Genomic DNA, 24,354 nt, shown 5'->3' with positions numbered 1-24,354 from the left:
GGGGTCCTCGAATAGCCGGACTATATACTTTGGCCGGACTGTTAGACTATGAAGATACAAGGTTAAAGACTTCATCATGTGTCCGGGTGGGACTCTCCTTTGCGTGGAAGGCAAGCATGGCGATTCGGATATGTAGATCTCCTTCTCTGTAACCAACTCTGTGTAACCCTAGCCCCCTCCGGTGTCTATATAAACCGGAGGGTTTAGTCCATAGGACAACAACAATCAGAATCACAGGCTAGCTTCTAGGCTTTACCCTCTACTATCTCATGGTAGATCAACTCTTGTAATACTCATATCATCAAGATCAATCAAGCAGGAAGTAGGGTATTACCTCCATCGAGAGGGCCCGAACCTGGGTAAACATTATGTCCCCCGCCTCCTGTTACCATGAACCTTAGACGCACAGTTCGGGACCCCCTACCCGAGATCCGCTGGTTTTGACACCGACAATCATCACACTTTTACTTACAACTCAATGTTACAACTCGATACTAGAACAAAAATATGACTCTATATGAATGCCTCCGGCGGTGTACCGTGATGTGCAATGATATAGCGTAGCAATGACATCAAAAAACGGACGAGCCATGAAAACATCATGCTATCTATCTTACGACCATGCAAAGCAATATGACAATGAATGCTCAAGTCATGTATATGATGATGATGGAAGTTGCATGGCAATATATCTCGGAATGGCTATGGAAATGTCATAATAGGTAGGTATGGTGGCTGTTTTGAGGAAGATATAAGAAGGCTTATGTGTGATAGAGCATATCGTATCACGGGGTTTGGATGCACCAGCGAAGTTTGCACCAACTCGCCACATGAGAAAGGGCAATGCACGGTAGCGAAGAGGCTAGCAATGATGGAAGGGTGAGAGTGCGTATAATCCATGGACTCAAGATTAGTCATAAAGAACTCACATAATTATTGCAAAAATCTATTAGTCATCGAAACAAAGTACTATGCGCATGCTCCTAGGGGGATAGATTGGTAGGAAAAGACCATCGCTCATCCCTGACCACCACTCATAAGGAAGACAATCAATAAATACCTCATGCTCCAACTTCGTTACATAACGGTTCACCATACGTGCATGCTACGGGAATCACAAATTTCAGCACAAGTATTTCTACAATCCACAACTACCCACTAGCATGACTCTAATATCACCATCTTTATATCGCAAAACTATTGCAACGAATCAAACATACCATATTCAGTGATCTACAAGTTTTATGTAGGATTTTATGACTAACCATGTGAATGACCAATTCCTGTCATCTCTCTAAATAGATATAAGTGAAGCAAGAGAGTTTAATTCTTTCTACAAAATATATGCCCACGCTCTAACAAATATAAGTGAAGTAAAAGAGCATTCTACAAATGGCGGTTTTCAATGTGGAGAGAAATAGGCAATCCAAACTTCAAATGATATAAGTGAAGCACATGAAGCATTCTATAAAGCCATACTCAAAAGATATAAGTGAAGTGCAATGAGCATTCTATAAATCAACCATGGACTATCTCATACCAGCATGGTGCATCAAAGAAAAGTGAAAACTAAAAGCAAAAGACGCTCCAAGATTTATGCATATCATGTGACGAATAAAAATATAGCTCCAAGTAAAATTACCGATGATCGTTAGAAGAAAGAGAGGATGCCTTCCGGGGCATCCCCAAGCTTGGTTGCTTGGGAGTCCTTAAATATTTCCTTGGGGTGCCTCGGGCATCCCCAAGCTTAGGCTCTTGCCACTCCTTATTCCTTCATCCATCATGATCTCTCCCAAAACTTGAAAGCTTCAATCACACAACACTTAACAAAAAGTTTGGTAAGATCCGTTAGTATAATAAAGCAAATCACTACTCTAAGTACTGTTGCAAACCAATTCATATATTTTTTTTGAATTGTAGCTACTATAATATAACTTTTCCATGGCTTAATTCACTGATAGAAATTGATAGTTTCATCAAAACAAGCAAACTATGCATCAAAAACAGAATTTGTCTTAAGCAGGACAGTCTGTAGTAATCTGAACATTCACCATACTTTTGGTACTCCAAAAATTCTGAAAACATTAGTAAAAAATAAACACTTTGTACAGAAATACAGTGCAAAAAGTTTCAAAACCGTTTGACGTTCCAGTAAAAAAATTAAAATCGTGCACTACAGCCAAAGTTTCTGTTCTGCACAGCACAAACCAACAAGCAATCTAAACATCCTAAAGGCAAACCTTGGCACATTATTTTTACAAAACAATGGAATTGTACAAGGGGATAATTATTTTTGTTGAAAATTTTCTATAATCAAGATTTACAAAGTTTCCATGAGCATGAACAAAGTTCAAGGAGCTCCCCCACTTCAACAATGCTTGTCTCTCTCACTTTCACTTTCCTTTTTGAAAAGTTTTGGGTTCCCCTCTTTATTTTTTTTGTTTTTAAACTTTATAAAAGCACACAACAGAAATAAATGACTCTCTAAAACTTCCGGGTTGTCTCCCTGGCAGCGCTTTCTTTAAAGCCATTAAGCTAAGCATATAGTGCTCAAGTAATGGATCCACCCGGATCCCAAGGTATATCAAAGCCAATTTTAATTAACAATGATTTGTGATTTAGTAGTGAGCACAAAGCAACATATATCATGTAATGACGAAGTCTAACTCTCTTCCTATGCATCGGCATGTCATAAAAGAACAATTCATGCACACATAGTGTTGGGGATATAACTATTAGGTATAACCCGCCCAGGTGGGGCCGGGGCATCCCCATGAAGATTTATCGTTATAAAGCCTAAAGGTCGCACGATGGTTCATAGATAGGCTTGGTAGCGGGCCCAGACCCGAAGGCGGCTTAAGGCCCATAAGAATAAACCGCCATGTATGTAAAACTTGTAAAGTAAGGCATGTAAGATACGCCACTGAGCCGGACACATTGTATGAGCCGGCCGGGACTCTGTAAGCCGCAGGGCGTCAACCCGTGTATATAAGGGGACGACCCGGCGGCGGCTTAGGACAAGAAACAATATATTCGAGAGCCGGTCAAGCGTATTCGCTCCCCGCTCATCGAAACCCTAGCAATTCCACATACAACTGGATTAGGCTTTCACCTTCATCGTAAGGGGCCGAACCAGTATAAACTACTCGTGTCTTTTGTCCTGATTAACCCCTTTAAGCTAACCTCAACACAATGGCTCCATGACTAAGTCCTCTCTCTAGGACATCTGACGTAATATTTCCATGACAGTTGGCGCCCACCGTGGGGCGTTCGCAAGATGGTGTCGAGTTCTTGAAGGGCAACTTCGAAGGGATCAAGGGATACGCCATGGGCCGGATGACCAAGAGTCGTCGTGGCAGGCTCTACATAGATGATGCAGGCTGGGGCCCCGAGACCGACTCAATAGAGTATGGGTATCGGGTCCCCTTCGGCAGAATTCACATTTTCATCGGCAAGATCGGTGAACCAGGCCCTAAGCCGGACATCTGCACCAATATTCTCGAGACGGCTCAGTGTGCGAGACCCGCCCGGATTCGGCCGGCCATGAAACATGCCTTTGTGGGATTTATCCATGGAGAGGGATCTGAGGACAAATCAACATCTGGTGACGAGACCATCGTCTATTCCGATGGCGGGTCATCCACTGGTGAGATAGATTCGTTGTACCAATTGCAAGACGGCCGGTTGGGGGCTATTCCGATGGCGACAGTATTCCGGACCCCTGTGAGTCGCCAAACCGGGTTGCGATTTTCATGGCCGGTACAGCGCCTATACAACACTCATCAACAGCGTCGGAGCTGGTTTCCGGGTCAGGAGCGGCGGGGGCTGCCGGGGCAGGAGGCCCTGAGCGCCCGCCAGCTCAAGTTTTAACTGACTTATTGGACAAGCTGACTGCGCTGATTACGGCAGCTGTTAACCCGGCGGATCAAGATCAGCATAATGCGGCGATTGCAAAGGTGCGTGATGATATAGCACAGGCCAGGGAGGCGCTGAACGCTGAAAAAACCAGGATGGCTGAGGAGCGGGCTGCTTTGGATGCATAGGCACAGCGAGTCCAAGCGGAATCTTATCGACTCATGTTAGATCAGAACGCCTCAAATGAAGTGATGAGGAGAAGGCATCAGAGTCGTCTGCCGGTAACTACTGAAGCAAGGAACATTTTTAACACACCAAGGGCCGGAACCAGTAACCCGGCAGCCGTAAACCGGGTCGGAGCGCCTAGGACAGGAACGCCGTCTCAGCCACGTATAATGCATCCGCCTCGACAGAACAATAACTCGCCACATCACATGTCGATGCCACCAGGTCATTACTCCAACCCTTTGGATAACATGGTTGCTGCGGCGTCCTGACTGGCGGCTATCCCTGTGGAAGGTGACTCGCCAGCGGCGGTTGAGACACGGAGGGCTAGAGAGTTTCTTCAGACGGCATTGGTGCATCAGCAAGCGTCCTCTTACAGCCGTGATAGGATTCATTCCACACCTCGCCCAAGCCGAAGCTACAGCATGCATTTAGATGAGCCGGCAGTGTCAAGCAGTGGACGGAATCATAACCTGCCGCGTGGTAATGACCCAGCGGTCGGTGGTACTAATGCTCAGAATGTAGTGGATCAAGGAAGAGCCCATCGATAGGCCGAGCTGGCGGCTCAGTATGCGGCTCGTCAACCAACTCCGATTCGTCCAACCACCTCGGTGGAGCCAGGTCTGATCTTTAGAAACTTGGGGGCGCCGTGTTTAGTGCCGGATCTGTGGAACGAGCGTCTGCCCAAGGATTTCAAAGGACCTCGTAAGGTGCCCAATTACACCGCTGATTTAAGTCCTGAAGCGTGGATTGAGAGTTATGAAATGGCTATGGAGTTGTTGGATGTTAGTGAAGCATCCTGTGCTAAATACTTTCCTTTGATGCTGGAAGGAACGACCCGTACTTGGTTAAAGGGGCTCCCAGCTAATTCCATCGAGTCATGGGCCGAGTTAAAGGCCCGGTTCATCCAGAACTTTAAAGATACATGTAAACAGCCCATGTCCATTGTGGATTTGGTCTCCTGTGTCCAAGAGGAAGGCGAGTCAACAACCCATTGGGTGCGCTGGGTCTCAAGAATCTTACATTCATCAGATCATATTAACACCGATTCCGTGGTGTTGATGTTGGAGAACAATTGTTGTTTCCTGCCTCTAAAGCAGAAGTTAGGGCGGCTCAAGTGTCACTGCAATGACATGGGGACGCTCATAGCGGCTCTGGTTAAATATGCAGTCTCTGATAGTACCAAGAATCTCGAGTCTAATGACGAAAAAGCAGGGAATGGAAAGACGAGTGGCAACGTCAAAGGCCAGCAGTATAACCCGGGAGGCAACAGTAAGCACAAGGCTGATAATAGTTTTGACTCTATGGCTAACACCAATGCACAAGATAATGGATAGCGTCGTAAGGGTAAACCGCCGCCAAGAGCTGGCGGGTCTAGTGTCAATCTTGAGCGAATGTTGAATGAGCCCTGCCCACGACATGGTACGAAGGAAAGACCGTCTGGGCACCTGTGGAAGGATTGTAACATCATGAGGGAGTTCAAGAATTCAAACTTTTTTCATAACAGTCACGGGCCTGGTGGTGGTCTTGGTGGCTCTTATAGTCTGGGTCATGGCGGTGGCGGCTCTAATTCCGGGTTTTAGGGAAATCAGAATAATCATGGCATCCAGGGTGGTTACAACCAGCAAGGTAATCAGGGGGGTCAGCAGCAGCAGCAATCTGGTTATCAGAGCAGCCCAAAACAGTTGAATAGTGGGCAGTATCATGTATTTACAACTAGCTTATGTAAATGTGACCAGAAGCTTCATAAGAGAGCAGTCAATGCTGTTGAGCCGGCGGTTCCTCGTTACTTGTGTTGGTCCGAGCAGCCCATTGTGTGGAGCCGGGAGGATCACCCACCCCGAGTTGATAATCCGGGTCACTTAGCGTTGGTGGTGGCACCTCAAGTTGGAGGGTATAAGTTCACTAAGGTACTCATGGACGGAGGAAGCAACATTAATATTCTCTATTATGAGACCTTCCATCGCATGGGGTTGACAGACAAAAATCTTAAGCCGTCAAACACGATTTTTCATGGTGTGGTGCCTGGTAAGTCGGCTTATCCAGTGGGTAAGATAGCTCTAGAGGTTGCTTTTGGAGATGACCATGATTCCAGATCGAAGACATTGACCTTTGAAGTGGTGAAAATCAAAAGCCCATATCATGCTTTGTTTGGACGGTCGGCTTATGCTAAGTTCATGGCTAGGCCCTATTATGTTTATCTGCAGCTCAAGATGTCGGGTCACATGGGAACCATCACAGTACATGGAAGCCGGAAGATACCTTTGGAGTGTGAAGAGGGTGATGCGGCTTATGCTGAGTCGGTTTGTGCAACAGAAGAGTTAAAGTTTTACAAGGACAATGTTGACCCAGCAGATATGACGTCCCTGAAGAAGCCCACAACAGAGCATGACCCGGTTTTGAAGTTTAAATCAGCAGATGATACTAAAATGGTTGATTTTGTTCTTGGCGATTCATCTAGGCAGTTTACAATTAGTGCCAATCTGGATCAAAAATAGGAAAGCGCGCTCATCGAGTTCATCCGTGAGAACCGGGACATTTTTGCATGGAAGCCTTCTGACATGCCAGGTGTACCGAGGGAACTCGCTGAGCACACTCTTAATATTGATCCGAAATTTAAACCGGTTAGGCAGTTTCTTCGCCGGTTTAATGAGGAGAGGCGAAAAGCTATTGGAGAAGAGGTAGCCCGGCTTCTGGTGGCTGGGTTTATTGTTGAGGTTTTTCATCCTGAGTGGTTGGCTAACCCGGTGCTGGTGCTTAAGAAAAATGGCACTTGGCGTATGTGTGTGGATTACACGGATTTAAAGAAAGCTTGTCCAGCTGATCCTTTTGCTCTCCCTCGTATTGATTAGATTATTGATGATACGGCGAGTAGTGAGCGTTTGAGCTTTTTGGATGCTTATTCTAGTTATCATCAGATCAAGATGGCAGTTAATGACCAGGAGAAGACAACATTTATAACTCCCTTTGGAGCCTTCTGCTATGTATCAATGTCTTTTGGGCTCAAGAGTGCCCAGGTGACTTATCATAGATGTGTGCAGAACTGTTTACATAACCAGATTGGGCGCAACGTTCATGCTTATGTAGATGACATTGTAGTAAAGTCAAGAAAGAAAGAGACTCTGATTGATGATTTAAAGGAGACATTTGACAATCTCCGGGTCTACAAGATGATGCTTAACCCGACCAAGTGTGTTTTTGGTGTGCCAGCAGGTCAGCTCTTGGGTTTTCTGGTTTCAGACATAGGCATTGAAGCTAACCCAGAGAAGATCAAGGCCATTACCTCTCTAGCTAAACCGGTGTGTATCAACGATGTTCAGCGACTAGCGGGGCGTATTGCGGCTCTGAGCCAATTCGTAAGCCAGCTAGGTGAGAAGGCTCTACCTCTTTATCAAATGATGAAGAAGACGGATCATTTTGTTTGGAGTGACGCTGCTAACCAAGCCTTTGAGGATCTGAAAAAACAGCTGGTTGAGCCGCCATGCTTGTTGCCCCTATTGATAAGGAGCCATTGCTGTTATATGTGGCTGCTAATGCCCGGGCCATCAGCGTGGTTATTGTAGTGGAGCAAAAGGAGGCAGGCAAGGAGCATCCGGTTCAAAGGCCGGTTTATTATATCAGTGATGTTCTTATTGAGTCCAAGCAGAGATATCCACACTGGCAGAAGCTCATATATGGGGTGTTCTTGGCAAGCCGGAAGCTTAAGCATTATTTTCTGGGTCATCCCATCATTGTGGTTAGTTCTGCTCCATTGGGAGACATCATCCAAAATAGAGAAGCAACTGGCCGGGTTGCCAAGTGGACTATTGAGCTTGGACCTCATGGGTTGAAGTATGTGCCTCGCACGGCTATAAAATCTCAGGCATTGGTGGATTTCATCAATGATTGGACAGAGCTGCAGATGCCAGAGGAAAAGCCGGATAACACATATTGGACTATTCATTTTGATGGGTCCAGGCAATTGGAGGGCTCGGGGGCTGGAGTTATTCTTGCTTCCCCTCGAGGTGATAAATTTTGTTATGTTCTCTGTTTGATGTTTCCTTGTACTAACAATGCAGCTGAGTATGAAGCTTTGCTTCATGGCCTTCGGTTGGCTAAGGAAATGAATTTAAGCCGGATTAAATGCTTCGGTGATTCAGACTTAGTGGCTGAGCAAGTCTCTGGTACTTGGGATTCTAAGAATCCACTCATGGCGGCTTATCGACGAGAGGTGTATATCATCGCTGGTCACTTTAAGGGTTATCAAGTGGATCACATTGATCGAAGGAAAAATGAAGCGGCGGATGCCTTAAGCCGGTTAGGTTCTCAATGTAAACCGGTGCCGCCTAATGTATTTCTTGATGTCTTACATAACCCGTCAGTCAAGTTACCTACGGAGGAGGACTTAGCCATTCCTGACCCAGAAGCTTAGTTGGTGGTGGCTCTGCACGTGATCCCGGATTGGACAGTTCCTTATTTGGCTTACATGACCCGAGGCGAGTTACCTGAGGATGAAACTTTAGCTAGGAAGATAGCTCGGCGGTCTAAGTCAATGACAATTGTTAATGGAGAATTGCATCACCGCAGTGTTACAGGGGCGTTTCAACGTTGTGTTTCTCCAGAAGAGGGTTGTGAGATCTTACGAGAGATCCATAAAGGGGATTGTGGTCATCATGCCGGTTCAAAATCCCTTGTGGCTAAAGCTTTCCGTCATGGGTTCTATTGGTTAATAGCTCATGCCGATGCGGAGGACCTTGTCAGTAGGTGTGATGGATGTCAGAAATTTGCAAGACGAGCTCATGTGCCGGCTCAAGAATTGAGGATGATTCCAATTACTTGGCCGTTTGCAGTCTGGGGGCTTGATATGGTTGGACCTTCAAAAGATCCAAGGATAAGAAGACCCACCTATTGGTGGCGGTTGACAAGTTCACTAAATAGGTAGAGGCAGAGCCGGTCAGTAAGTGTGACGCAGCAACAGCGGTTCAGTTCATGAAGAAGATGATCTTCAGTTTTGGCTTTCCATGCAGCATTATAACAGATAATGGCACTAATCTTTCGAAAGGTGCTATGGAGGAATTTTGGCAGCGAGAGCATATCCGGCTCGATGTATCATCAGTGGATCACCCTTAATCTAATGGTCAAGCTGAGAGAGCAAATCAGGAGATCTTGAAGGGTGTCAAGCCCCGCCTTATGGTTCCCTTGCAGAGGACGTCGGGTTGTTGGGTAGAGGAGTTACCTTCCATGTTATGGAGCATCAACACCACCCCAAACAGATCTATAGGCTACACACCTTTTTTCATGGTTTATGGAGCAGAGGCAGTTCTTCTTAGTGACATCCATCATGACTCGCCTCGTGTGGCGGCTTATGTTGAAGCTGACAATGAAAAAGCATGTCAAGATGCGCTGGATCTATTGGATGAGGAGCGTGATATAGCAACAGCTCATTCGGCGATTTATCATCAAGAATTACGCCGTTATCACAGCCATCGGGTTAAAACCAGAGCTTTTCAAGAAGGTGATCTGGTGCTCCGGCTTATCCAAGACCAGACAAATATGCATAAATTATCCCCACCTTGGGAAGGACCCTTTGTGGTCAGCAAGAATCTGAACAACGGGTCATACTATCTTATCGATGTTCGAGACCACAAGGACTCACGCACATCGGAGGAGGAGACCCGCCGGTCCTGGAATATCGCTCAACTTAGGTCTTACTATACATGAGCAACCGGCTCTTCCAATGTACATATTTTGACAATGTATATACTATGATCAATATAATAAAGCTGATATCCCTGCTAAAGCAGGGCCTCTGTCATTTTTTCATCTCTGATTAATAAGTCCTCCATGACTTGGGGGCTTTTGCTTTATACAACACAGTTCTAATAACCCTCTGATCCGACTTATAAGCCGTATACATACATGAAGAAAAACAATTTGGGGCCAAAGAGGGTCTATGGCAAAAGCACGGCTCAAACATGGGTACCCCTTGAGCACAGCTCACAATATCACCAGGGGGCTCTTTTGTTCTAAAGAACAATGCGTTCATAACCTTGTGATAGGCTATAAAAGCTAGGCTTGGAAGCCAGGTGTATTCACATAAAAACCCGGGTTATCCTGCTTGTATGCCAGCTGCTTCTCCATCAGGTAATCCTGATTGACCCATGAAACTCTTAACAGTCATATTTGAATTTGTTAAGGTTAAAACGATGGATATTATGAGAGAGCACGGTTTTACGAATAGCAAGGAGAAGCTAAGGCTATAAAGTCGCCTTCCTTGGAACTTGGATAAATCGGCCTATGATGTCTGATAGCGACTCTGACCCTGCGTACTCCTGACAAGTCTATCTTTCAATAAGAACTGAACTTGTCCGGGTTAAAATGTGTATTGGGTATTGTGAGTGGCGGCTCACGGAAAGCGTGTACCTTCCAGTGGCTAATGCTAGTTTCATTGAAGAAGATATTTTGGCTTGGCAGCCTATGAAAGCCTTGGATTTTTTCTGTTGTTTTTTGATTTGAATATCTTTTTGAAAATTTTCTCTTTTGATAATACCTGGCTGAGAGCCATTAAGGTTTATAAAGCCTTCTAAACTGTATATGATAATATCCAGTGTTTATTGACCCGGTCTAGTTTTGACTATAAGTCGCCAGTATGAGTTAAAAATCCGGTGTTTATTGACTCAGCCTAATTTTTTCGACTACAAGCCGCCAGTAAGGACTCAAAGTCAATATCCGGTGTTTATTAACACGGCCCGGTATTCGTTCATAAACCGGCGAAGTATGATAACTACCAGTATCCAAAGTCTTGGGTTATGGCCCTTACTACACTAGTTTGATGATCAACCATGCGATCAAATATCACAGGTATGAAATATTTTTCAGGTATATATATTCTAACCAGCTTGGGTTAAAATTCATGATAAAGTTTGTCCTTGGGCATTATGACCCATCCAGCGGTAAACCGCCGGGACACATTTTTTATATTATATGCAGGAGCAAATTCGAAAGTACCCACAAGGGCTGAATCGCATACATTCATGTCAGCGGATAAGTGAGAAGCACAAATATACACGATGGCACAATAGAACAAGGAGTTTAAGTATTAGCCTATTACAAGGCATATCGAGCCCAGGGAAAGATAAGTTGTTAATATACACCGAAGCCGGGTCATGCATCTTGGCTTGGCTGATTCGATGCTTCTGCATCATCCCTTGCCGGTTCATCCACAACTCGGAAATTGGGTTTTGTCCAGTCAAATCCTTGAAGGGCAACGAATTCAGCCTCATTATCAATTAAACCGGACGGGTTGATCTCAGGGGCGAAGGTGTGCTCCTGAATTGGCAGAATTAAATCCATCATTTTATAACTGGGAGTTGCCATCTTTTTATTACCGGAGTCAAAACCCGGCTGGTACTTAGTAACATTGGTTTCTTCGCCAAGGATGGTAGCATGGGGACGAATTTCCTTCACACAGGTAGCAAAATCTTCTTGGTCAAAAGGAGTCCCATCTTCCTTAAAACTGGGGTACCCTTTGGCTACGTTCGCGGGTCTAGCTCTGGTACCCAAGCTTTGGAGCGGCTTAGAGCAGTTAAGGCTCCGGCTCTCGCGCAAGACCGCTTAATCTCTTGAAACCTAGCGGGGAAGACAGACAACTTCTTTAAAATATCGCTCAATAAGCTTGGCTCCTGGTTTACTGGGGAAATAGTGGCAAGGGTTTGCTGAACTCCAATGTATAATTGTTCCACGAGTGTGTAAACCACCTTCAGTTTCACCAGAGTATCTTGGCTCAGATTACGGCTCCGGGAACCTATGCAGTTTACACAATGGGTTAAATGCCGGCTTATGGTATATCGACAAGGATTCCTTTTCAAATAAAGTCATAAGAAGACTTACCAAAGATGGCAGAAACCATCTGAGACACATGGTTCTTTAAACCAGTGAGCTCAGCGGTAACCTTTTCCAAAGCTGCTTCAGCTTTCTCTGCCCGTTGAGTCAGAACAGTTTTTTCTTGAACCCAAGCCTCCTTTTCTGTTACAAACTTTGCCTTCAGTTTTTCTGTTTCAGAAACGCTGAACTAGACTTTGGATTCAGCTTTCTGGGTCTCAATTTCTTGAGCTGCTAGCCGGGTCTTCGCATCATTCAGTTGAGAGTCCAAGTCAGCCATGGCGGTCTGCAAACAAGCACAGATGTGTCAAAGTATACTCCAATAAAGGTCATAATGATTAAAGTCCCAAGTGTTTTACAGGTAACAATGCTTGGCACTTGGGGGCTAATGCATGGTATTCGGAAGTTTTTCCTTCTTGAGCCGGATAAAAATATTAGCAGTTTCGACTGGCTCATGAAAAGGTATGAAGTTAAGTATCGGCTCATTCATTAAGCCAGCCCTTGGGGACTACAGGTGCTAAATTATGCTATCAGTTAAATCCGGTTAAACATTTTTAACCGGACTCAGGGAAATCTAGGTCAGAACATCAAGTTATATATCAAGTCTACAGATCATTCAAGTTTATTATAATCACAAGACTTTGGGGCTGGCAGAGCATATAAGCTTACGAAAGCCAGAGAGCATACCTCATATTTTAGTTGCAGCTGTTTGACCATCTCAATTTCAGAGCCACGGCTGGAATGCACATGACTAAGATAGCTAGATAGCACGTCACTAATACTCAGATGCGCATAGTGAGAAATGTCAAACCGCACTTTCTGTTTCTCCATAACTTCCTGCTTGGCAGGGTGTCTGGCCAGCACAGTTGGGTTCCCCGGTTCAACAAATCTGGAACCAGTAATCAAAACATCATCGCCATGGGTCTCTGGCGGCTTAACTGAGCTTGCCGGTTCAATAGTTGAGAAATCATGAGAGGTGTCATTAGCAGACAGTTCAAGAAAAACCAGATGAATGTTGATGGCAGCATCCTCTGGTGCTTCAGACTGTTCTGGTATAAGAGGTGGCTGCTCAGATTCAACAGTCTTGGGATCCTCAGTTGGCTTTGACACCTTTGCTTTCTTGGGCTTTGATTGGCCACTAAGGAGAATTTTAAAAGTCAATATAACGATACAAGCATAAAGATGCGGAAGAAAGGATAATTATCTTTACTCGGGGCGGTCTTGAAAGCCGACAGCTGAGTTTGGGAGGAATCACCAGAGGAGGAACGAGCAATCTCCTGTAAATAAAAATGGAATTATGGTTAAGTGATTTATAAAAGAGAATTGTTCAATAGAGTTAAGAGGTAAAAGAACCCCATTCTGCCGTTTCCGAGGAGTTTTCGGTAAGCCGGAGGGCAACTCATTATCTCCACTGGTCTGGGACTAACGACGGCTCTCATGTTGCTGTTTTTCAAAACAAAATGAGGATCTAAATAAGCCAAGGGGTGTGAAAACCTTACTTTCCGGGTTACCCGCCGAGGTTTCTGCCTTGGCAAAGCTTCTGAGTCAGAGGAAATAATAGTTACCTCTTCTTCTACTGCCTGGCTGGCCCCCGTGTCATCCTGGTAATAATCAGTGTCAATAAGGTTGTTAAAAGTAGGCCAAGAGAGTCAAGGGCTACCTCTGACTCAGAGACGTCATCCAACTTGAACATGTCAGAAGCAGTTGGTTTCTTCTTAGATTTTCTGGCTGTTTTCTTTATGGCTATTGCGGTGGCTCTAGCTTTTTTGGCATCCTCATGATCATATTTGGCCTTCCAAAAGTCAGATTTAGCCTGTAGGAAAATAACAGGTTGAAACTCATGCAAATACTTAACTGTTGAAGAAAAAGGAGTCAAGGGGATGTACCTCTGGTGTCGGGTTAAGTTTGCAGAAATGATTCAATCCTACTTTGCTGCAGTATTCATATTTACTGTTGACAAGGGTGGTTGACATTTCAACAATAGCTTCTTCAGTCAGACATACGGAGCTGTAGCGTAATGGATCGTCTGCTCCTCCGGTGTAGTTATACATCAAATCAGAAAGGCGGCTCAAAGGGATGATCTGCCATGCGATCCAACAACGGATCAAGTCAACTCCAGTTAAGCCGTTTCCCAGCAAGGCTTGAACCCTTTTGATTGTGGGGTGAAGTTTCTTGCGTTCAGCGGCAGAAAGTTTATCAGGGAGTGAATATTTAGCGTCAAGACGCTCAGCACGATAACCCGGCATTGGCTTCTCATCAGCCGGCGACGTATCTTTGCAGTAGAACTAGGTTTAGTTCCAGTATTTGGGATGGCTGGGTAAGACTACTAAAGGAAAGACAGCATCCCGTCTGCGCTAGATTGAAATCCCGCCAAGTTCCAAGATGGGGCCATTGGTGTATTCATTCTGGCGGTTCAAATAGAAATACTCTCTGAAGAGTTCAACAGTAGGTTCTTCTTGAAGATAAACATCGCAGAGAACTTGAAAAATTACAGATGTTTGATATGGAATTTGGTCCAATGTCTTGCGGATGAAGCTTGGAAAAATGCAGGACCTCTCTGAAGAATTTTGAGCCGGGCGGTGAAAACCCCCGGTTCATATGATCGGTAAAGACGATGATTTCACCATCTTTTGGCTGAGGCTTTTCTTCAGCCGGGTCAGGGGCGTGCCAGGATATGATGCTCTTCTCTGGTAAAAACCCAACGGTGACAAAGTCCTTCAGAGTGTCCTGGAAGGGACCCAGTTGCAAACTGTCATTGTCTTTGGCGGCATGGCGAAAAGACAAGCTAGAAAGAAAATAATTTGCCGGTTCAAGTTAATTGGTGGAATTATAGGTTAATGAGTGCAATATAGATGTGTACTGGCGGCTTAAATAAGGGCTAATGGTATATGAAGGAAAAATAAGCTGGCATGGTAAGCCGCCATGATTAAGGAGATTCAAAAATTTCTAGCAACAAAAAATTGGTTAAGTACTGAGGTAAACAAGTTTCACAAACTGCGGATATTACTTTGGATCAACGGATGTTCAGAAAAGAAAAATAAATCTAGACCTAAAAGTCAGTACAGATGAGTTCATGAGCTTGCACAAAAGTTTTCTTCCAAGAAAAGGGGATCTACTGGTATTGAAAGTGGAAGTAAAACGACTACCGCATTGGTTTTGCGCCATTTTCAGATCAAGAAGTTCACAGCACAGCATGGAGGATGAACTATGATGAACTACGACAAAATATGAAGAACACAGAGGAGCTCACGAACCCTAATGCGGATCCAAGGTATGGAAAGGCCGAAACTTACGGATGCAGATCTACCACGGAGGGTCGCCGCCGTTCTCTGCATCAACTCAGGCTGATGCAGCGGCCGGGGTTGAGGAAGATGAGGTGCTCTGCGATGGCGGCAGAGCTCGAGCGCAGAAGGATTGCGAGAGGAAGAAGATGCTAGAAAGGGGGAGAATGAGGAAGACCAGTCGTATCTATTTATAAGGAGACAGGCGAACAGGCAGGTGCGAAAAACGTGGAGGGCAAATGAAGGTTATCCAGCTAGATGGGCGCCTTGATTTTCGGAAAGACATTAAGGTAAAGATCTGTTGAAGATGACGGCATTGCAATTTTTGGAAATATTGGGAGATAACGTCATGGCGGGTTATGAGGTCTTTATAGACAAAAGGAGGAAGGATTTTTCTAAGTCTTGAAGATTGACATGAACAAGTTCAAATCAATCTAGGGCCTAATGTTGGGGATATAACTATTAGGTAGACCCGCCCAGGTGGGGCCGGGTCATCCCCATGAAGATTTATCGTTATAAAGCCTAAAGGTCGCACGACGGTTTATAGATAGGCTTGGTAGCGGGCCCAGACCCGAAGGCGGCTTAAGGCCCATAAGCATAAACCGCCATGTATGTAAAACTTGTAAAGTAAGGCATGTAAGATACGTCACCGAGCCTGACACGTTGTATGAGCCGGCCGGGACTCTGTACGCCGCTGGGCGTCAACCCGTGTATATAAGGGGACGACCCAGCGGCGGCTTAGGACAAGAAACAACAGATTTGAGAGCCGGTCAAGCGTATTCGCTCCTCTCTCATCGAAACCCTAGCAATTCCACATACAACTAGATTAGGCTTTCACCTTCACCGTAAGGGGCCAAACCAGTATAAACTCCTCATGTCCTTTGTCCTGATTAACCCCTTTAAGCTAATGATGACCCACAAGTATAGGGGATCTATCGTAGCCTTTTTGATAAGTAAGAGTGTCAAACTCAATGAGGAGCAGAAGGAAATGATAAGCAGTTTTCAGTAAGGTATTCTCTGCAAGCACTGAAATTATCGGTAACAAATAGTTTTGTGATAAGGTAATTTGTAACGAGTAGCAAGTAATAAAAGTAAATAAGGTGCAGCAGGATGGCCCAATCCTTTTTGTAGCAAAGGACAAGCCTTGACAAACTCTTATATGAAGTAAAGCGCTCCCGAGGACACATGGGAATTATTGTCAAGCTAGTTTTCATCACAATCATATGATTCGCGTTAGGTACTTTGATAATTTGATATGTGGGTGGACTGGTGCTTGGGTGTTGTCCTTACTTGGACAAGCATCCCACTTATGATTGACCCCCATTGCAAGCATCCGCAACTACAACAGAAGTATTAAGGTAAACCTAACCATAGCATGAAACATATGGATCCAAATCAGCCCCTTACGAAGCAACGCATAAACTAGGGTTTAAGGTTCTGTCACTCTAGCAACCCATCATCTACTTATTACTTCCCAATGCCTCCCTCTAGGCCCAAACAATGGTGAAGTGTCATGTAGTCGACGTTCACATGACACCACTAGAGGGATGACAACATACATCTCATCAAAATATTGAACGAATACCAAATTCACATGACTACTAATAGCAACACTTCTCCCATGTCATCAGGAACAAACATAACTACTCACAAAGCACATTCATGTTCATAATTAGAGGGGTATTAATATGCATAATGGATCTGAACATATAATCTTCCACCAAGTAAACCAACTAGCATCAACTACAAGGAGTAATCAACACTACTAGCAACCCACAGGTACCAATCTGAGGTTTGGATACAAAGATTGGATACAAGAGATGAACTAGGGTTTGAGATGAGATGGTGTTGGTGAAGATGTTGATGGAGATTGACCCCCTCCCAATGAGAGGATCGTTGGTGATGACGATGGTGATGATTTCCCCCTCCTGGAGGGAAGTTTCCCCGGCAGAACAGCTCCGCCGGAGCCCTAGATTGGTTTCGCCAAGGTTCCGCCTCGTGGCGGCGGAGTCTCGTCCCGAAAGCTTGCTTATGATTTTTTCCTCGACGAAAGACTCCATATAGCAGAAGATGGGCATCGGAGGGCCACCAGGGGGCCCACGAGGTAGGGGGCGCACCCATGGGGTAGGGCACGCACCCCACCCTCGTGGCTGGTGGGTGGCCCCCCTCTGGTACTTCTTGCGCTCAGTATTTTTTATATATTCTCTAAATAACTTCCGTGAAGTTTCATGACTTTTGGAGCTGACGAGCTGTGCAGAATAGGTCTCTAATATTTGCTCCTTTTCCAGCCCAGAATTCCAGCTACCGGTATTCTCCCTCTTTATGTAAACCATGTAAAATAAGAGAGAATAGGCATAAGTATTGTGACATAATGTGTAATAACAGCTCATAATGCAATAAATATCGATATAAAAGCATAATGCAAAATGGACGTATCAGCTAACCTCAACGCGATGGATCCACGACTAAGTCCTCTCTCTAGGACATCTGACGTGATATTTCCACGACACATAGTAAAGGCCAATGCGTAGTATAAACAGTTTCTTGCAATTTTATCATATTGGAAACATGGAGAGGCGGAGATGTAGTTCCTCTCTCATAATAATTGCAAGTAGGATCATCAAGCACATGCATATTATATCTAGCTAAATCATCATGTGTAGTAGTAAAATGCAACCCATCAATATAATCCTTAATAAGGGCAAACTTCTCCGATATAGTGTAGTCAGGAGAATTCAAAAAGATAATAGGACTCTGATGCATGGGTGCAATGGCAACAATTTCATGTTTAACATAAGGAACTATAGCAAGTTCATCTCCATAAGCATAATTCATATTGGCATCTTGGCCACAAGCATAGCAAGCATCATCAAAAAGGGATATTTCAAAAGAATCAACGGGATCATAACAATCATCATAGCAATCATCCTTTGGTAAGCACGAAGGGAAATTAAACAATGTATGAGTTGAAGAGTTACTCTCATTAGAAGGTAGGCAGTCGATAACTAGACCGGTAATCACAATTGCAATTTTATTTGAGGGAGAGGCATAAGATAACACACTTTATCTTCTTGGATCATATGCACTTATGATTGGAACTCTAGCAAGAATCCGCAACTACTAAAGATCATTAAGGTAAAACCCAACCATAGCATTATAAGGCATCAAGTCCTCTTTACTCCCATACGCAAACAACCTACTTACTCGGGTCTGTGCTTCTGTCACTCGCGCCACCCACCATAAGCAAATCATGAACATATTGCAAACCCTACAGCGGGGATCCCTCATGCTTGCGCGACACGGAGAGCACCATAGGATAGCACCAATAATAAAACATGCAACTCAAACCAATCACGATCATCAATTAACCCATAGGACAAAACAGATCTACTCAAACATCATAGGATAGCCATACATCATTGGGAAATAATATATAGAGTTGAGCACCATGTTTAAGTAGAGATTACAGCGGGTAAAAGAGGGGTTACACCACTTCATAGAGGGGGGAGTTGGTGATGATGGCGGTGAAGTTGTTGGTGTAGATTGCGGTGATGATGATGGCCCCGGTGGCGTTCCGGCGCCACCGGAAGAGAGGGGGAGAGAGCCCCCCTTCTTATTCTTCTTCTTCTTCCTTGACCTTCTCCCTAGATGGGAGAAGGGTTTCCCCTCTGGTCCTTGGTCTCCATGGCATGGGAGGGGCGAGAGCCCCTCCGAGGTTGGATCTGTCTCTATGTCTCTCTTTGTTTCTGCGCTGGCTAATTCTGCCCTTTCACCGTTTCTTAAATTCCCGGAGATCCGTAACTCCGATTGGGCTGAATTTTGGACATGATTTTTATCCGGATATTGGCTTTCTTTCGGCGAAAGAATGGCGCCATCTGCCTTACGGGGTGGCCACGAGGGCCCCGGGCGCGCCCCCTACCTCGTGGCCCCCTCGGACATCGTCTCGCGTTGATTCTTCTTCCCAAAAATCACATATATTTAAAAAAAATCTCTGTCAGTTTTTGTCCCATTTGGACTCCATTTGATATGGATTTTCTGCGAAACAAAAAACATGCAACAAACGGGAACTGGCACTGGGCACTGGATCAATATGTTAGTCCTAAAAATAATATAAAAAGTTGCCAAAAGTATATGAAACTTGTATAATATTGGCATGGAACAATAAAAAATTATAGATACGATGGAGACGTATCAGGCATCCAGGTTCCGCTATTGGTTATTGACCAGAGAGGTGTCTTGGTCATGTCTACATAGTTCTCAAACCCATAGGGTCCGCACGCTTAACGTTCGATGACGATTTATATTATATGAGTTATGTGATTTGGTGACCGAATATTGTCCGGAGTCCCGGATGAGATCATGAATATGACGAGGAGTCTCGAAATGGTCGAGGGGTAAAGATTGATATATTGGACGATAGTATTCAGACACCGAAAGTGTTTCAGAATGTATCGGGTACATATCGGATTACCGGGGGGGTTACCGGAACCCCTCGGGGGAAGATATGGGCCATAGGAGGGAGGCAAGCCAGCCCACAAGGGGTGCCCCCCCCAAGGGAGGAGTCCAAATTGGACTAGGGGAGGGGGTGGCGCCCCCCTTTTCTTCTCCTCATCTCTCTCTCCTTCCCCATTTCCCCTTCCAGTAAAAGGAAAGGGGGGACCGAATCCTACTAGGAGCCCAAGTAGGACTCCTCTACTTGGGGCGCGCCTATGGCCGGCCTCCTCCCCTCTCCCTCCTTTATATACGGGGGTGGGGGCACCTCTAACACACATCAGTTGTTCCAAGCCGTGTGCGGTGCCCCCCTCCATAGTTTACGCCTCCGGTCATATTCACGTAGTGCTTAGGCGAAGCCCTGCGCGGATCACTTCACCATCACTGTCACCATGTCGTTGTGCTGCCAGAACTCTCCCTTGACACTTTGCTAGATCAAGAGTTCGAGGGACGTCATCGAGCCGAACATGTGCAGAACTCGGAGGTGTCGTACGTTCGATGTTTGATCGGTTGGATCGAAAAGATGTTTGACTACATCAACCGCATTAAGCTAACGCTTCTGCTTTCAGTCTACGAGGGTACGCAGACACACTCTCCCCCTCTCGTTGCTATGCATCTCCTAGATAGATCTTGCGTGAGCGTAGGATTTTTTTTGAAATTGCATGCTACGTTCCCTAACACCATCACCTCGCTGCAGTAGGCGTGCCGCTGTCTCCGCAACCCCCTCCACAAGCCGCTCCTCCGCCTGCCAGAGCCGCTGCAGGCGAGGTTGAGCCAGGCCCGCCCAGACCCAGATGGGGCCCAAAAGGGACCAGATCTGGGCCGGGAGGGCGACGCCACCAGCCGCCGCACCAGCCCGCCGCCAAGTGGTCGCGCCTCCGCCCCCTGGCCACCTGGAGCAACACCGCCCGGGGCAGCCTCCGCCGCCGGAACCTCTGCGGACCGAGGAGTACCGCCACGGGCCGCCACCACCCGAGCCAGGGCACCGCACGCGGGGAATGAAGAGGCCGCCGCCGCCGACACCACGCGGGCAGGGCCCAATGGCACAGGCCGGCGGCGACGGGTGGAGGGTTAGGGGAAGGGGCGCTGGGGAAGGGGAGAGGAGCCCCTAGTCGCCTCGCTCGGGGAGGCAACGCGGGAGGGACGAAATGCTGTTCAAACATTGGTCCACTTCTTCAGCGACACATGCGTCCCCCACCTCTCCCTTATAGCTAACCAGTCATCGTCTCCCTCCCCTCTTTGGCAGGGAAGAAATGTTACCGACGGTGATGTGTGGCATCAGCAAACTGGGAGCAATGGAGGTGGAGGGGAGTGGATCCTCCTTGAGCATGACATGGATCTCGAGCACTTTGGGATCCTCCTCACAGCAGATTGGGCACAAGGGTGTGGCCACCGTCAGTGGATGTTGGATCTGGCCGTGGACACTGACAACGACGGTAGGGCTCATCAGCAATGGATGGCTACAACGATATTGGGATCGTCAGCGGTGTTTGATAGAACGTCAATGAGGATAAAGCAACTATGACATGGACGTCCCTTGCGCACATGGACGGTGACAACCCCGTGGGTGCGAGCTTGGCCTGGCCCATTGATCTTTTTTATTCCCGTAAACCATAGCAGTGGCGAGCACAAAACTACGCTCGTGATTGGTAACCTAAGTACCAGTGGCGCGCCCAAAGTAGTACTAGTGGAGGGTGCTACTTCAGGCCCATAACCCTAAGCTCATCGCCATCATTGCATCCCATAAATCTTTTCGGTCAGCCATGTCGCACCGCGTCGCCCAAGGAACCACCATCGTCGTGCTCATGAGCTTTGCATTGCCTTGTTGGCCCACGACAATTAGTCTAACCGCCCCTCGAATTGTATGAAGGGATGAAGGGAAAGGATGATATGCCTCAACTACCTGTGTTGCCTCTGTCCTTCACCGTTGTCGGCCACCAATGGACCCTTTTTCGCCACAACGTTGTTCGTCCTCGTGCTCCTTCTTATTGATTCACGTCTTCCCGCGTCATCTCTTAGCCTTCCGAGCTACATCAAACCCCAATGGTTACCGCCGCGAGCCCTCTCCACCATTGCCCCAAGGGGTACTTTCTTCCTCTGCTAGGCCAACAACAAGCTAGATGTGCGCAGAATGAAGGTGGTGCTCGTGTTCTCCATTGTAGCCCGTGGAAGCATATAGATGTGCGAGCATTGTTAGCCTTGTGCTCATCCAGTTTTTTCAAGTATTACTTCAAATTAACTTTTGTTCATTCTAGAAAAAGAAACGAGGTCGCATCCTAACATGCTAAAAATTCTGATGAAGCACGGACTAGCGAGATGCTAATTCGCACGTGTAGATGGCCCGATCTTTCACGGTAATACTCGATCAATAGTTCGTCCCCTTGTTTTCTCCTCGCAACCTTCAGGATAATTTTCACCTGTGTACGAAAATACACAAACGAAAATAATGACGCCCTTGGATCAGCACGTAGGTGTCGATGTGATGATCAACCCTCCGTCGCTAATAAATTTCCACGATGGAAAAATCATAGGTAATACACAAGATATGGCCGCCCGTAACTCGGACGTTTTTCTGTATATCTCATACTCCAAATAAAACTCCCCTTCTATACATGGCCGAAGCCTGACTTTTATATGCGGAAGTAAACGCATGCCGTATCTACCAAACTAGCTAGACTCACGGACAAGAGTCCTTGAAAGACACGTCCGTTTTTCAAGCTGATTTCTTGCCAACTAATACAACGCACGCACCAAGAAGATAAAAGGCAACAACTTGAATATCTTTTCAAACTTAAAAAAACCAAACTACCTATTATAACTGATGAGGTCCTAATTTAATGGAGATTAGGAAAGATCCTAATCTTAATTCTCCTGGTGGCGTACGAAAAGTAGGAACAATTTTTTTGGGTACTGGTTCATGATTGGCTTGTAATCCTGATTTCTCGCCAGGCCTTCCTCCACGCACAAGTCCCTGTGATTTACATGGATAGCTCTTCATGCATGCCCTGTTCAAATCTATAGCTCTTGGACAATTAAGTCTTGATCCACAACTGGTTAAGCTGGCCAAACCAGGTCCACATAGTATTCGCATACGTCCATCTTTGTCACAATGCAGCTCACGTTGCACACCCCTTGTATTTCCTTTGCATGTGAACATCTTTATATTCTTGGCCATAGAATAATTAACACAACCAATCTGAGTTATTAAATTAGTGCCCACATCTTGAATTGATTTAGGTTCATCGCGGACACCTTTAGTTGACACACTTGATGTAACCATGTTCATATCATCCTCCCTCCCTTGAAGCAAAACCGTCCTCGGTTTGGAGTCCAATTTTAGCACAACCTTTTTTTTGGAACTTGCTTTTCTATGGTGATTGCACCGTCCGCCATCGGTTTCAACACATGCTTCTTTCTATCATGGATGAACGTGTAGGTGTTGGATCTTCCGGCATGCAATGCATCATGATCGAACTGCCATGGTCTTCCCAATAACAACTGACAAGCATCCATTGGCATGACATCACAGTCCACCTTGTCAACATAATCTCCAACAACAAAGTGTACACGTACCTTATGTGTAATCTTTAATTTTTCAGAATTATATAGCCACTCCACGTGGTGTGGTTGAGGGTGCCGCCACATAGACAAACCCAATTCTTGCACAAGATCTTTGCTAATGACATTTGTAAAGCTACCGCCATCAATTATCAACTTGCAAGCACGATTGTTGATCTTACACTGTGTTTTAGAAACACTCCATCGCTGCCAATTAGGATCACAATTCTCCTGCACCTTCTTCACTAAGAGATTAAGACCCTTCATCGATGCATCAACTTCTCTTTTATTTCTTCTACCTCTTCTCTTCTTTTTCGCAGACGATCTTTCCAATCAGCAGCGAACACATCCATTGGCATGGGAATAAAACAAATTTGTTTGCCCTTCCGTGATAAAGAATAACTATTTTTCTTGACATCCCGAACAGCCCCAACCCGCTTGCACCATGGGTCCCAAGTAGCAGAAGGCACGACACCATGGACACAGGGCAAACATGAAAAAATTCCGCACAACAATATTTTCCCAGATCAAAAATTAGCAAAATCTGATGCGTAATTTTGATTTCACCTTTGAACCACTTCAGCGTGTACGGTCTTTCAAGAGGCGCCATCTTCAGCCCCAATTTTTCCACCACCTCGATGCTCACCATATTGACTGTGGTACTCTCATCGATTGTCAGATTGACACGTCGTTCGCTCACGACGCAACGAGTGTGAAAAAGAGTGACCTCGCCAATGCCTTCCTCCTCCATCAATATGTTCCTGCTCAACATCTTGATGCTTGACTCCGCAGATGATATTACAAACTGAATCGCCGTGACTAACCTTTGCTCTGAATACCACTTGATGAGGCACGGACTAGCGAGACGCTAATTCGCGCGTGTAGATGACCCGATCTTTCACGGTGATACTCGATCAATAGTTCGTCCCCTTGTTTTCTCCTCGCAACCTTCAGGATAATTTTCACCTATGTACGAAAATACACAAACGAAAATAATGACCCCCTTGGATCAGCACGTAGGCGTCGATGTGATGATCAACCCTCCGTCGCTAGTAAATTTCCACGATGGGAAAATCATAGGTAA

At 45.7% G+C, this 24,354-nt stretch overlaps 1 pseudogene; it reads left to right on the top strand.

Annotated features, from left to right (window-relative positions):
* The window catches only part of LOC123189054 (U-box domain-containing protein 70-like), a 49,912-nt pseudogene extending 45,869 nt beyond the window's left edge, over positions 1-4,043 (top strand).
* Positions 4,044-24,354: the final 20,311 nt, after the last annotated feature.

The sequence above is a fragment of the Triticum aestivum genome, chromosome 1A (genome assembly GCF_018294505.1).
Source record: "Triticum aestivum cultivar Chinese Spring chromosome 1A, IWGSC CS RefSeq v2.1, whole genome shotgun sequence".
In the NCBI taxonomy this organism is placed as follows: Eukaryota; Viridiplantae; Streptophyta; class Magnoliopsida; order Poales; family Poaceae; genus Triticum; species Triticum aestivum.
Note: the sequence above shows the minus strand (reverse complement) of the source record. Positions and strands in the feature narration are given on the sequence as shown.